The following is a 14,681-nucleotide window of genomic DNA, read 5'->3' on the forward strand; positions in this document are numbered from 1 at the left end:
ATCTTAGCTTATGTTTACTGAATTGGTTTACCATTCATTGACTGATAATGGCTCACTAAAAATTCACAAGGACAGTCATGTGTTCCAATGTATTTGAATTAGAAAAAAAATAAATAAAAAAAGTATTTGTATGAATGGTTTCTAGTTGAACCCATGTAGACCACTCCACTAAGGTTCACAAAAGTTGTCACTCTACTTTGTTTTTCAGCTAGGAGTGTTGTGCAAAAACCCGAGCCAAGTTTTTAGAATCCCTCAGACATAATATTTTTTCAATATGGTGTTTTTGCGCGCTAATCCCTTTTTAATTGTGTAACGGTGTTTGGCCGTCACAAATGGACTTTCCCAGGAAGGACAAGTGTTTTGCAGAACAAGAAGCCAGCAAGGCGTATGTCCTGAGAGGATCAGAAAGCTGCAGCAGCCTGGAGAACATCAGCTGTCGGGATAACAACATTTTTTTATTTTCATTTCTATACATCTCTGTATTTCTGCTTATATAGAGAGGTTGTGGACCATTAAAATAGGAAGTAAATAGGCCACATGGTACACGAGACTAAGGCTGCGGTCAAAAGGGATATCGGAAGAAACAGTGAGAAAAATGAGTAACGGGAACTATTAAATGACAATATCTTTTACAGCTTCCAAAACTCGTAACACCCAGCTGGTTGTGTATCAATGATCATCCCTGTTCTGACACATATGCACTGCTCCCAAGTCATCGTCCACATTTCTCTCCTCTTCAAAAGAAAACAATAACAAATCTTTGTTAAACTGGAATACCACATCCTTGCTTTGTGTGCGAGCGCCCCATCTTCCCACACAGGTCAGAAACAACAGTAAGAATCTCACTTCATCCACATGAGCCGAGGCTCAAGATCCACAAAGATATGCGTTTTTTTTGTTGTTTATTTTTTAAATGGAAACCAAATGACTAAACTTGAATCAAAAGGCCACACAAATTGCTCGACTTAATATGTGTGTTTTTTATTTCAATAACTTGATAGCAATGACACAGAATTGATAACATGTAACCCCTATCAATAACATTTGCCATCACTTCAAAGTAATTTGTTGTTTCCTCATTCTGGAGCAGTACTGTGTATTTGCCAGTAAAGTCTGCCTTGCAAAAGGAATGCTATCAGAAATGCATCTAAGAATATGCTACTATGCATACCTGACTAATTAAACACAAGGTCTAACTTGCAAGTGACAAGTCCATCAGCAGTCATTAAAAAATAGGTTTTATGAGAACACAATCTTTAAAATATATCAGTAATGAAATGCCTGTAATCATTTCTACACGAGTTATGCATCGGAGTCTGTGAAAATGTTATCTTAACATTAAAAAAAAAAAAAAAAAAAAAAGAGACATGGGAATTTTGAGTTTCTAGAAAAAGGGGGGCTTTATCGAAACACCGATACAGCAATCTGTATCAGCAGCCGAAGCACCCAATGAAAATAACAGATAAGTAACGGGTGCTGAACTTGTTAGAAATATCCTGGGATTTACTTTATAATGTAGAAATTATGCAAACGGGCCTGCTTGTTTATGTGCAACTGGAAAGACATCTACTCATGTAATTACCAGATATGTTAACACTACCTTGCATTACTAAACACCTAAGGGCAGAGGGCAGAAGAAACATAGCAGCAGAAGCGCTCAGTGGTTACATCTGCATGAAAGTGCCCCTCTTGAGAGTTACTCAGAATGCTTGTATCCTATGAGTGTACATCAACAATGCATTGATCCATAAGCACTGTGCATATGATAAAAACAAGCAAGCCTGATTCATCCTCTACCAAATCCCTCACCCCCTCCATCAATTTCTCCACTTTCATGTGCAGCTGTGAAATTCTCAGCCAGACCAGGTGCCATCTGACTCAAGCAGAAATATTCAATGTTTAAAGCGTCAATTTTGTTTCAAGACTGCTGATGAAGTTCGCAGACGTAGCACCAGCAGAACCATGAAAGACCATCTTGAAATCAAGCAAGTTCGGTTATTGTAAGGAAAAAAAAACTCATAGTCTGTCAATGGGAATACTAGTATTACAATAAAGAAAGCGAAGAAAACTTCAGCTTTTTCTTTAAGTCTTACCGTTGACAAACCGACAATAAGGCAGACGCTCACCAAAGTTTCAAAGCCAAGGTTTTATGTCCTGTGAGGGTTTTGTTGGCGATTTACTCTCAAAAAGAAATACCGCTGTCCCTTTTTCCTCTTCCATAAAAACACCACCACACGACATTGAATCCAGAAGCTTGGATAGGCAACCGAGGCTGGTACATAACTTCAACTTGAAGGGCGGAGACAAGAACTGAGTTAAGTAATCATCCTGTAACATTCATTACCATGTCCAGAAGGAGAGGGAGGGAAAGACAGAGTGAGAGGAGAAAGCTTTGAAGGAGTAGACGAAGAGTGCATCAGGAAGTAAAGGACAGATCAGAAGTGTGGCACAATGACGGAGTGTGTGCTTGATGGTTATCAGAAAATAAAAATGGCTCGATTTTATATTGCTAAATTTGCCATCTGGCATAACAGCTGAAGTAAATTCCCTTAACGAAAACATGAAACCCTGCAAAACCCCCAAGTTAACAACAAAACGTTCAGGTTTTTTTTTCTTCTTTTGTTAGACAGTTTAGGTAGACCATGCTCTTAGGGTAAGTCATTAACAGAAAAGGGAAGTTTAAATATTAACAGAGCCCCACATCATGTATTACTAAGGGAGCCTGGTAGTGCACAACATGCGTATATTGCATTAGCTTTTTCAACCAAAAACTACATCAACCTCATTTTACTGTGTTTTCCAGGAAACACGGGGCTTTGTGAAACACAGAAAAGGAGAAAAAAAAACACACAAAAGGCAAAATAACATCCCTTAGTGGAAGTTTCCACTTTGTTAGCACTTTTTATCTTCCTGGTCATCTGTTCCCAACACACACTCTGGGCAAAAAAATTTCCTGTTTTGCCTCCTTTTGTCACTGTAGTTCTGTTTGGGGATCAGTCAGGTGCTATCTTTAGAACCTCCTGACATTAACCTAATGCTGTAACAGCTAATGCCTCAGAAGGGGTCCAGAACTAGAAAATGGGCCCATGATTCAAGACACAAGACAAGAATCTGTTTTGTTTTTCCGAAGTTGAGGACTGCAAAAATGCAACTTATCAATGCACTTGTATCTTTCCTTTCAGAGGACAACGGGCTTAGATTATCTTCACATTTGACAGAATACTAGCAGAGTTGAATGAATGTTCCCCCGGTTTCAGCTGTAGGAAAGATGTTAGAAAAGATGTAGAGAATCTCTACACACCATCATCAACCATGACTGGGGTTACAATTCTCTAGACACCTCAAGACTCGCACAGCCTCAAAGTCAAACCATAGGGGTTGGTTTGGTTTTTTTTGTCCTTGGCTAGTATCTAATGTTTGCCAACATTAGTTCTCCGACTGCTTGCTCAAACCAAAAGAGCAGCTGCGAGCATTTTAGTCAGTGACACTGCGCTGCCAGCAGGCAAGGGCCAGATCGCTCAAAAGTAGCGCTGCAGGGATAACGTTCAGCCACAGTACTTGCTGACATTGCAACGTTTACCACCGCGGAGATGTCTGATGCCCTTCGTTGCCACTGCTGGTTACAGTCACAAAGACCTCCATTAGCAGAATGTGACTTTATTCACTTATTTCTTGGGTGATCTCTTGCTGCGCGAAAATCAGCTCACTCAGGTGTGGGACCCATTGATTTTTACATCCAACGCAGACTTAGGTTAGTCAATTCCTCCCCACAGTATTAGCCATGACAATTAGAGCCCAGTCTTCCAACAACAACCAATCCAATGACTTAAATTGTCAATTCCTCAGACACATATTATCTATGGGTATTCCACTTTGTCAGCTCAGCCTGTTTGCTTTTCGACATTACTGGGCCGTAACTGGGAGTGAATTTCAGACTCGTAGCTTTTACCTTTCGGGAAATGTTTTTGATTAAATGTGACCCTCGCTAGCTTTGGACCTTACAACACTGCATACTGTCCGCATTAAGGTTTAACATGTAAAGCTCTGAAACTATAAACACGGTTTTATTTTAATTCAATACAAGAAAGTGAAAAATATATTTTATGTCGAATGCATGTTAAAACCACCTGTTATATTAGCGTCGTCTAACTCGAATACAAATTCAATTTGGAATTCGGTTTTTTTTTTTTCCAAATAGACCCTTCAGACATCTATGGGTAATTGTGAAACCTGCATTTTAATATATGGAATGTACATAAAACATTTACCACGTGTCTGAGACGTTAAAATTAGCTGCCCAAATACTATTCCTTGCATCAAGAATCCAAGAAGCACAGGCAACTAACACAATCATGTATTTTCTTTCTTCACAAGAGCATGTTTTAGGCAATCAATAAATGAATTTAAAAAAACAAATATTATATACTGATATATTTCACCAAATTCAACGTTTACAGTAATGCCAGAGGTACTCCGAGTCTGCTGCTAATCTCTGAATTGGTTTGATAACTGTGAGGACGCAAATAGCATTTTAAAAACAAAATGCACTCGTCACGAGGTTTAATTTCGATTTGCAATATAGGTCACAAAGAGGTTTCCCCGATACAGCTGCTGTGAGTGGGTGCTGTCATATCGGTTATGTCCTGAGACAATAAAAGCTTTTGGTTGCTTTGGTTGGGGCAGCAAAACTGCAACATGTCAAATTTGTATGATACACAGAAAATTGGCATTCATTCCATGACTGTAGAAGGCAGAGATTCAAATACGCAATTTAGACCGGTTGAAGGATATTACTTTGCATTCTTGGCCATTTCTATAGAATCTGCAAACAGTCAAATGGTATTCTGCCAGAGGTCAGCAGTTGATGTTCCCATGTAACTGATTTGCCTGACACCACCATTGAAGGTGCAGCATGCGCTGAGCCTATTATTAGTCAAGTACCGAATACTGGCATTCTTTATTTCTGAGTTATAGATTGAACAATATTTGGTCAGGAATTCTATTGAAATGATCCCAGCAAGGTTAGAGGTTACATGAATAGCGTAGTCGGTCATGTAAATGCAAGTCATGGGTCTTTACCTGGATCTGATGAGTCCAAGCGTAGCACTGATAAGAACTTCTTGAGAGAAGCAAGGTAAGCAAGCAGCTGAACAGCCTGTTGTTGAGTGAGTCTGGCCACTTCCCTGCCTGCCCCTGCTGACTTCCCTCTCCTCCCCTCCTCTTTACTCCACAAAGTCTGCAACACCCTGCTCCAATAACCCCTGACCCACAGGAAGTAGACACAATGGACTCAAAATAACGTACCACCTCCCCTGGCAATAATTCCTCACCGCAGCCCACACTGCACAGCACACTACATCTACACTAGGGGTGTATTAATACATTAATCTGAATCGCAATACCGATCAATAATCAACTGCAATCAAAAGGAAACGTTGACAATATCTACATGACGCACTCCTACTTATATTCTGAAGTTACTCTTGCAATTCCTCATTTGGACAGCAGAAGAAAAAAAATGGGATTCATTCAAAATATTTACATTCCTTTTTGAAAAGTTAATGTAAATGAAAGTGATTGTCCTTACTATGTATTTGTCAAAACACACTGATATCAGAGGCCCCTGAGGCCGACTGTACTACTATTAAACATTACCCAGTTGAAAGTCAATCAAACATGGAGGGATGAAACTTCAGTTAATAATTGAGGGTCTAAACAAGTTTCAAAAAAAACACTAAATTTCGTCCACAAATCAGAATTTAGTAAAGAAATGCCTCTGAATTAAATTAACTGGAAATCTGACAGATTTACAGAACTGAAGGGTTGGGTCAAAAGAAAACCGCATCAGTCTATTTGCAAAGACTGCTGTGTTTATCTTCTATTGTGAGGGTTTCTGTTACTTTTTTAGTGTTTTGGGATTCTGCCTTAGTATTGGAATTGATACAATTTAGGAGGGTTTCCTTGAAAACAAAAAAAAAAAAAAAAATCATAAGCAATGCAAATATGCTCCACCCTCACATATCACATAAAGTGAAGGTGAGTTAACTGATAATCCTATAAAATATAACCTTAAAGCTTTAATGCAAAGTGGAGATGAAGAAATATATTATACTAAAGCACAAAATTATTCGTTTTGAATATTAATTCTATATTAATCAACAAAACATTATTGTGTTTATATGTGATACATATAAAGGCATTATATGTAATTCGAGCATTCTGTTTTGCACTTTATTTTTAGTAAGGAGAATCAAGGCTAGTGGCGGCAAAACTGCTACACCTACAACACATGAACCCAGGATAGATGAGTAGAGCCAAAAATATCAGCCACTACACCACAAAGTGTGCCTACATGCCAAAAAGTGCACCCTCCACTTTTAACTCCCCAGCACAACTTCATATCCACTCCAAATACACATTCAAAATGTTTAAATTGAAGCTTAGCATACAAAGAAATATGCTTGTATCCCGACTGCACAGGGATTATATCATTTTACATTTAACATTCAGCAAGGAGTGTAGTGATGCAGCCTTGCATCTCTACGGTCGAGCGGAGGGTTTCACACTACAGCAGGTTGTGGGTTGAGAAGCAGACTCATAACTGTCCTGCTGCTTCCTGCAGGGGGACCAGCGCATGGTGAAATGGATGAGTTCTCCATATTCAGGCCTGAAAATCATCTGTGTGAGAATGAGTGAGTAACTCTTTATGTATGTGTGTGTTTTAAACAAGTGCAAGTCTATTGTTCTCATGTATCGTAAAAACAAGTGCAGCAGAAAATGTCTTTCATATACTTCAAGCCATTTTATGCACTAATATTAAACAAGGATTCCCCATTATAGGCTCCTTCGAAGACCAATCTGTGTCTTGAGTCTTACCTAATCTATATCCATTCAGTGGGCAGCAGAGCTCTAATTTAATCAGTACAATGAAAATTATCCCAAATCACATTTAATGCCCAGTGAGAGGTTGCCTTAGACATGATCCAATTAGCCCCTCTCCAGTCCATCCAGTCGGAAATGGCTCAAGATAATGTATATAGAGATAAGGAAAATGGGCCGTGCTGCATTGAAAAGAGTAGTGCCTGGTTACTTTGCAAAAGAAACTATGAAACAAGATTGGAGTATCATTACATTATCAAATGAACTAAACAAACTGTTAATTGCGTCATATATTCAAGTGCGCACACTGCCCGTAACACAACGTTGTGAGTCTGTGGAATTGCCTCACTTAACCATGTTTCATGTCCTGTTCTACGAGCTTAGGTGTTGAGCATGCCCGAGCATGCAACTTAAGCAACTTAAAAATGACACACCTCCCTTTTCAGCCAGTCCCCCTGAAACTGGTACACACCTGCACTCTCTGTTGTCACATTCAGATGATACTACTTCACTTTCAGTTGAAAGGGAATGCTGCATCGTGCAAACACATACCTCCGTATTGTGCGCTCCGTGTGTGTGTGTTCATGTGATACCACCAAAGTGATTCATGTTTAGTGAAGAATGAGAGGAATCCCCATGCATGCGTTCATTTTAAGCCACCGATAAAGGCTGCAAAGGTTAACAATGCGAAACCTTTTTGTCTTCAACTTAACTGTTACGCAAAGGGCCCTAATACTTTTCCAGTCACTGTGGACCAGCTGCAGTCGTGTCTCTGAAACAGCGACTAGCCTGTCATTGTATCCTGGAGACTAAATGTTGTATTAGCCGAACAAATGTAGAATTCTGTGTTTATGGCAATAAACCCAAAATTGTAAGATACAAGATGTAAGATGCTCTGTGAACATACTGTACAGCATGATGCTGATATGATTGGAAGAAGACAGAGTTAAATTAAAAGATGAAATATTACCTTGTAAGTCCTCTAAATACCCCACTTCACTAATACAAAAGTAAAAGGGTGTTTGTTTTCGAGCAAAGCCTTCATAAGTCTTTTGAAAACCATGTGCGTGGGTAGAAAGACGCAGCGTTAACAGTGGAAATGATAATTTTAAAATGGGAGAGAGTATTTTTTTCTAAATGTTCACAAAGTCATGTTAACCAGCCATAGTTTACCAACATGAGAAATACTATGTGAATTTTGTGAATTTTGCGTGACTGTTGCGATAATAGTAATAATACATAGGATTTGTATAGACTTTTCATGGTACTCGAGGACGCTTTACAAGTCAAAATGTTGCGATGGAGTAACATGAGTAAGCCTTCCCTCCTGCCAACAACTCCTTGCGCATACATCTAAGAGTGGGGTCGTTGGAAGCACGGTAGCGGGAATGGAAAGCCCTGCTACTGCTAACCACTTCTAATAAATGTGTAATCATGAATAATATTTGTATATTCACCATTTTATACTGAATATCAATTAATTCAAACATTTTTGGCAGCTAGGTTTGTGCTTTGACAGGATGATAAAAATGCACTGTGGTGGTAATGGCCAAAACCAGGCTACCATTTGATACAGCAGAACTCTAACGCCAAACAGACAACATCTATCTCAGGAGAAACAGACGTTGAGGTTGCATATCCATTATCTGCATTGTACTTAAACAATTTGGTCCCATTTTCTGTCCGTTTTCCCCATTTAGCTATGTTATCCACCGTAAGATAATCAAATTAAGGTCTAGTCAGAGTCACTAATTTCATTAATTTCTCTGCATTCAAATGAATGCCTTCCTATAATATTGCTCTTCTGCATGTGGGAAAATCTTTACAAAATCACAAAGTGGTCCTGGCTGACTAAATGTCCACCCAACCGCTTGTAAGAACAGCTTTTCAAGCAGGGAGTAATTGATATTTCTATGGAGCAGTGTTTTTTTTTTTCAGCTAAGACACTGGTTGATACAGTACATACCATGGCCCTTGATCTGGATTAAATTTATATTGAGCCACACAGGGGCAGAGAAGGATGCATGGGTCTGTGTAAGTCCGTGAGAAAGCATTTCAGTGCGTGCCCTCATTCCATACAGGAGCTCGTGCTTTCCCAGTATTTGGACACTGGGAATATAGCAAACGGCCTCTGTTGTGTTTGTCACGCCTACTCTGTGATTGGCTGAAGCGGTGCAAAAACAAAAACAAAAACAATAAAAAAAAAAAAAATCACTTTGTCAGCCTCTTGCTTCAAGAAAATAACTTCCTTTCTATTAATAAAAAATATTAAAGGCATGTTAGTATCATTATAATGTTGCAGTAGACACATTTACACCACAAATGTAGCACCTTGAAATCTATGTGGAAAATTATTTCCAGACATGTACTCAACTGGCTTTGCTTTCACAGTGCCCTATTCAAACGGCACACTGGAAGAATGGTGTGTGAGTGCAGATGGCAGCCGACTCTCACCCATGTGAACCACAGCAGCGCTGCAGATAAAGACCCCTCAACTGACCTCAGGGTATGTTTATCAATTCAAGCAGCATAGCCTTGTTTTGTCTTTCTTTTTTAATGCAGCTTTTTCCCCCCTTGGATAAGCAGGAGGTAAAATGTTTTCCTCTTTCCCAACCTTGACACTTGTATCCATCAGATTCTTTCATTTGACTACCTGCTGTCTTTCCTCTCCCATTTTCATCTTATCTGCTTTGGCTTCTCAGCCCTCGCCAATCTGGGCTCTTACGCGGAGTCACATGCACTTGTCAAAACTGCATCCTTAGAATTCAACACATTCCTCCTGCATGGTAGACTTGGTTCACATGATCGCACTTTTCCTTGACCGTTAACGGGGGATGCTTAAAAAAATCTTTTGACAATTATTGGCTTGTGCACAGTCGAGCAGAGGCACAAGTCAAATGTGTGTGTAACAAAGTGAAGCATGATGGGCAAAAGCTAAGCTTAAAACAGTTACATTGCACAGAAAGACTGGTTACAAGTGACACAGGCTCCGGCTTAGAATATTGATGACACGAAGAGATTCAGGCTCAGGTCAGGTTTTTCTTTTGCAATCCCACAAAGGGGAATTGCAGTGTGATTACAGCATGGGGTGCAATACATCACTGTTTTACAGGAAGTAATTGTCTATTCAAGGAAATTCATGGTGGAAAATCCATTATAAATCTGAACTTAAGGGAAAAAAAAAAAATTTGATATCTGACAACCAGCAAACAGAACCACCTAAATAAAGCTGCTGTTCCAAATCAGCTCAACAGCTGTAAGACATATTTGAATAAAAAAAAAAAAAAAAGAAAGAATGTTGACTTCAAATGAACAAACAGTTGGGAATAACTCAACTATGTTAGGAATTATTCAGGACACATAAATGGACCCTTTTTCGGTTTTACTCAAGAATTTCATCCAGGAATTGATTTTGCTTAATTTACCGCAAACATGTAGGATGGCTTCACATTATTGTTTGAAAAGTATAATGTATCCATGTGGCAATTTTGTGGATGCAACATTATCACCATCACAAATTCTTGAGGAGACTGGAAACTGTAATTTGTCGAGGGAGACTGAATCTTCATTCAAAATATCAACGTGCCCCATTAGATTGTTTGTTATACAAATCCCTGTAAGCAACTTCCCCAAGCTCCTGCCGATAAAAGGCTAATGTACGTTAACTGTCTGGACCTGTAACCAAAACGATATTGTTTTTCCCTAACCGGGCTTTAACATACAGTAATACAAATGACCAACCTTGAGTTCCTTCAAACACTCAGCAGCTGATTATCCAAATGCCATGTGTTTAGAGTTTAAACAAAATCCGTTGGGAGTAATCCACAGGTCACCGGCAAAATACTTCCAAAAATGCCAAGGAAAGGTCACAGAAATTCAGCGAAAGTCGGTAGACGACGCAAGTGGGTCCTCCAACCTCTCAGCTTCCAATCAGGATGGAAACGAATACTCTCTGAGAGCGGGGGTCTTTACTGCATCTCTGTGTCTCTCTCACTGTGCATGTGTGTGTGTGTGTGTGTGTGTGTGTGTGTGTGTGTGTGTGTGTGTGTGTGTGTGTGTGTTTGGCTCTGGGCCAGGCCAAAGATATCAGGGAGCACCATAGTAACTCAAATGCAATCAGGGACAGTGCCCAGTACGGGGCTGGAAGGCACATCTACATGGACTTCTCTGTCCATGTGTGTTTTTTATGGGAAGATCAGCTTATTGTAACACGAAAAATGAATTATATGGGAATATAAAAAGAAGAAATTGTTGTTAAACCAAATATAAAGATAATTGATGGCAATTAGGAACAGACAGGATCCAGTTTAATGTGCGTCTGTCTGACTCACAGTAACTTGGGAAATTACACAGGTCAGTAGCAATATTTCACATCTAGTCTCCAGGCTGACACCCTGACACCCCCTGTCTAACTCAGCCTGTCCTCTGGCTCGACAAACATGCACACATGTTAGTTTGCACACAGCACAGAGCAAGAGAAGAGAGGGAAAAACTACCATGACAGCAGTGGGCTATATTAAGAGGCTGCAGACACTGCGGCTAGGGTCAGATCACACAGCACCACATTGCTAAAGTGCCAGCTGCATTTGTGTGCATGTGTTTGTGTAATGACAGGTGAACCTTTTGGAGTTAAATGTGAATAGATACAGTTGCGCATATTTTTATCTTCAAAAGCTTCCATCGAACATGATCACTGAAAGGATCTGACAGTTTTAAGCACCAAATTGCTTGGAAATTCTGTCATGAAATCATCTCGCAGATGGTAGGAAGACACTGCATTTCCAATAATCTGTATGACAATTGAAGCATTGTTTGTTGCTGCCCTTCACAATTTCATTCAAACTAGTATGGCTGTGTCAACGCAAACCGTGTCTGACATTTTAGCTGACTAAACTACGACCTATATATCTTTACACATGTAAACTTGATGTGAATTAAATATCTTTAAAGAGCAGCTATACTGCACCCCATACACAAATGACTGCAAGCAAATGAATATTACCGGATACAAAAATGTGAAGTTTTAACTTCATTGAACAGGACCATGAGTACATAACACAAACAACTTCTTAGGGTGTAAGTGTTTCAGAATTGCACTGTATATTGTGTCCTGCATTGTCACATAAGTGTGTCAAAACAATCCAGTGGTTCCACTTCTAGCAACAAACTCTCACTGTATGGGGGCCCATATCGCTTTGCAGTGCACTCGACATAACAGTCATAGGAGTTATTGCAAACTAGTATGCTCAAAACATTTTGCAGGGTGGCGACCCGTTGGTTTACAAGAGGAAAGGATGGTGGCTTGCCGCCCAAAGTTATCACAATTGAATGCAATGACAGAGATCAGACAATAGCAAAGTTCAGTTGTAAATATAACCAGGTTATAAACAGGAGCAACAGAATGCATAATTGACTACATTTGCGATAGAAATTCAACATTTTGGTACCAACTACCGGTGATAAATCTGTACTATTGTACCGGTACTTCAATATTCGGTTTCCAGCGAAAAAGAAGAATCCTTGGGGTTTCGGTAGTTTAAAAGGTGCTTTGATTATGAATATTTCATTCATTTTGAATAACTCATTTACTAACTGATGGTATTGTGCCACGAGACATGTCAATGCGGCTCTTTTAAGTCTTTGGTTGTGTCGTATTGAAGAGTTCATTGACACAGGCTGCCTGCAACATCAACATTACCATCTGTCCCATTCTTTCTCCCCCCCTCTTCCCTTTTTATGAGACTCTTGGCAATAAAGAGATAAAAATTAAGTTGGAAGTAAATAAAGTGTATTGGTAGGAGGAATATTGCGTGTTCATGCAAAAAATAAATTGAAAGCAGATAGGATGAAGAGAGACGGACATGGAGAATGGGACCCCTCCTCCTCTCTACACCCGCCATCTGGTAGCCATCAGTGCTTCACACAGGAAAGGGCAGTCATGCCTTGCTGGGGCGCCAGGGAGCGGCTCTTTCTTCCCTCTCGGTGCTGAAGAAACAACAATCATCCAGCGCCTTGCCTTGCCTTGCGCCATAGCGCTGTTCAGGCCGGCCCATCCTACCCTTAGCTGAGCGGCCAACGGCAGCCGGGGATCGGCCGCTCACACCCCAGCAGACCAGCAAAGAGGAGCACAGAGCAACCTCACATTCCTGCTGCATGTGCTTGCCAAGAAGCACTGGGAACGGAAAGAAAGAGGGAGAGAACAGTGAACTGCTCTCACTGCAGCCTGGCTAATGGTGTTGCTTTTAGAAGATCTCCAATCTTTCTCATCCCATTTGTTTTCCCTCCATTTTTCTCAACAGAGATGACAGAAGTATTGTTTGCAACCATGGTACATCCCCACCAGGACTCCACTTCACCCTTACTGTAAATTCAATTTTCTCTGCTTAAATAGAATCCTGGGAATGCACATTATCATACATTTGGCCCAACCTCTGTCTATTTTTCCTTTTTTTTTCCCCCTCACAGAGAACACTTGCCAATCTGATGGGAAACCAGACCAGCCTTTTTGTCTGGTTAGTGTTTTGGCCATATTCGATGTTCTGCACAGACTTACACTCTGGCAACAGAAACCCGCCTTATGACAAGAACTATTTTTACTGCCTGGAGCAATTAGCTGAAGAGTTGAAACATGAGAAACAATGTACAGCATTTTTAGGACTGGATTACTCAATTGAGTATTTAGACTTCTCTTGTTTTCACTTTGTTTCTGTGGTTGGCTGAACTCTACAACATGCTTTGTGAATAAAACTGCCTTGCCTTTAATTCATATCATATGCCAGAGTATAAAACTGATAGTCCAACCTTATCACAGGGATACACAAACCGCAGGTATCTTTTTGAAAAGGTGTTTTGTGTCAACCGCACTTAAGGATAGCTGCCGACAAAACTGTTCAAGATGATATGCCAAGACATGGTACATGACTTATTAGAATGCAACTCAGAATCAGATCACAAGCTGTGTTGTTTAAAAAAAGGAAAAATCTGCAAAATTAGCAAATTCCGCGGGAGAGAGTTTTTTTTAGAGTCGCTCCACACAAAGACTTGCACACAGAAGAAAAAGATCTGCACCAGGCAAAAAGAAAAACAAACAAAAAATAATAAACAAAACATACATCTGTTAACAAAATGGTCCATGTCAGCCTTGAGCTACTCATTCAATAACCCAACAGTCTCTACACTTTAAAATTGATGGGAAAAAACAACAACTTTTTTGGGATTTCCAATGGAACAAACAGCCAATTTTTAAATGTTCATGTATTATATTGATATATGATTCATTCATGATTCCACATAATTAACTCATATATTTTAATAAATAATACAAGCATTTGGGCAGATTATATAAGCTTGAAAGAATAAATGAGATAAAATTCAGGACTTGACTGTGCTCAACCGCCACCATCAATGCACTAAAATGTTTTATTGACCATTGTGTTTTAACCATAGCTACATGTTAACATGACACAAAAATTACTTGAAATGATGGGAGCTACACACGGCCGTTCAACGGAAACCATTTAACATGAACCGCAATAAGAGCAATGACCGAGTACTACCACCAGATGGGCCATTGAAGATACAACACTGTTCTTGATTTTGGTCATTTCAGTGACTGCTTTCAAGAGACAGCTTTTGGTTTTTAAAGCAAACTTGTAGCTTAGAGAGCTGCAGTGGAGGCTAGTGCATAATAATTCATTTAGCCAAACAAAGATACTTGGCTTTGAATAAAATATAAGGCACCCTGTGTGAGTGGAATTTAAACAAAAAGTTCAAGCTACTTCAAGGTCACCTCTGCGTACAAG

General features: G+C 39.7%; 1 protein-coding gene across 11 annotated transcripts in view; it reads right to left on the bottom strand.

Annotated features, from left to right (window-relative positions):
* Nucleotides 1-14,681, bottom strand: part of gab1 (GRB2-associated binding protein 1) — a 56,139-nt gene that overhangs the window by 35,601 nt on the left and 5,857 nt on the right. Inside the window, exon 1 of one of the 11 annotated variants that reach the window (XM_086157352.1) lies at nt 10,621-10,759. The exons of 9 other annotated variants lie outside the window; for them this stretch is intronic. The gene's annotated coding sequence lies outside the window, so the exon portion shown is untranslated. Of the gene's footprint in view, nt 1-2,126; nt 2,191-10,620; nt 10,760-14,681 lie in introns of those variants that run through there. One more of the 11 variants, XM_086157354.1, reaches the window with a different exon arrangement.

This window comes from Fistularia commersonii, chromosome 12, assembly GCF_037954325.1.
Source record: "Fistularia commersonii isolate RoL2024-O1a breed Wild chromosome 12, RoL_Fcom_v1.0, whole genome shotgun sequence".
In the NCBI taxonomy this organism is placed as follows: domain Eukaryota; kingdom Metazoa; phylum Chordata; class Actinopteri; order Syngnathiformes; family Fistulariidae; genus Fistularia; species Fistularia commersonii.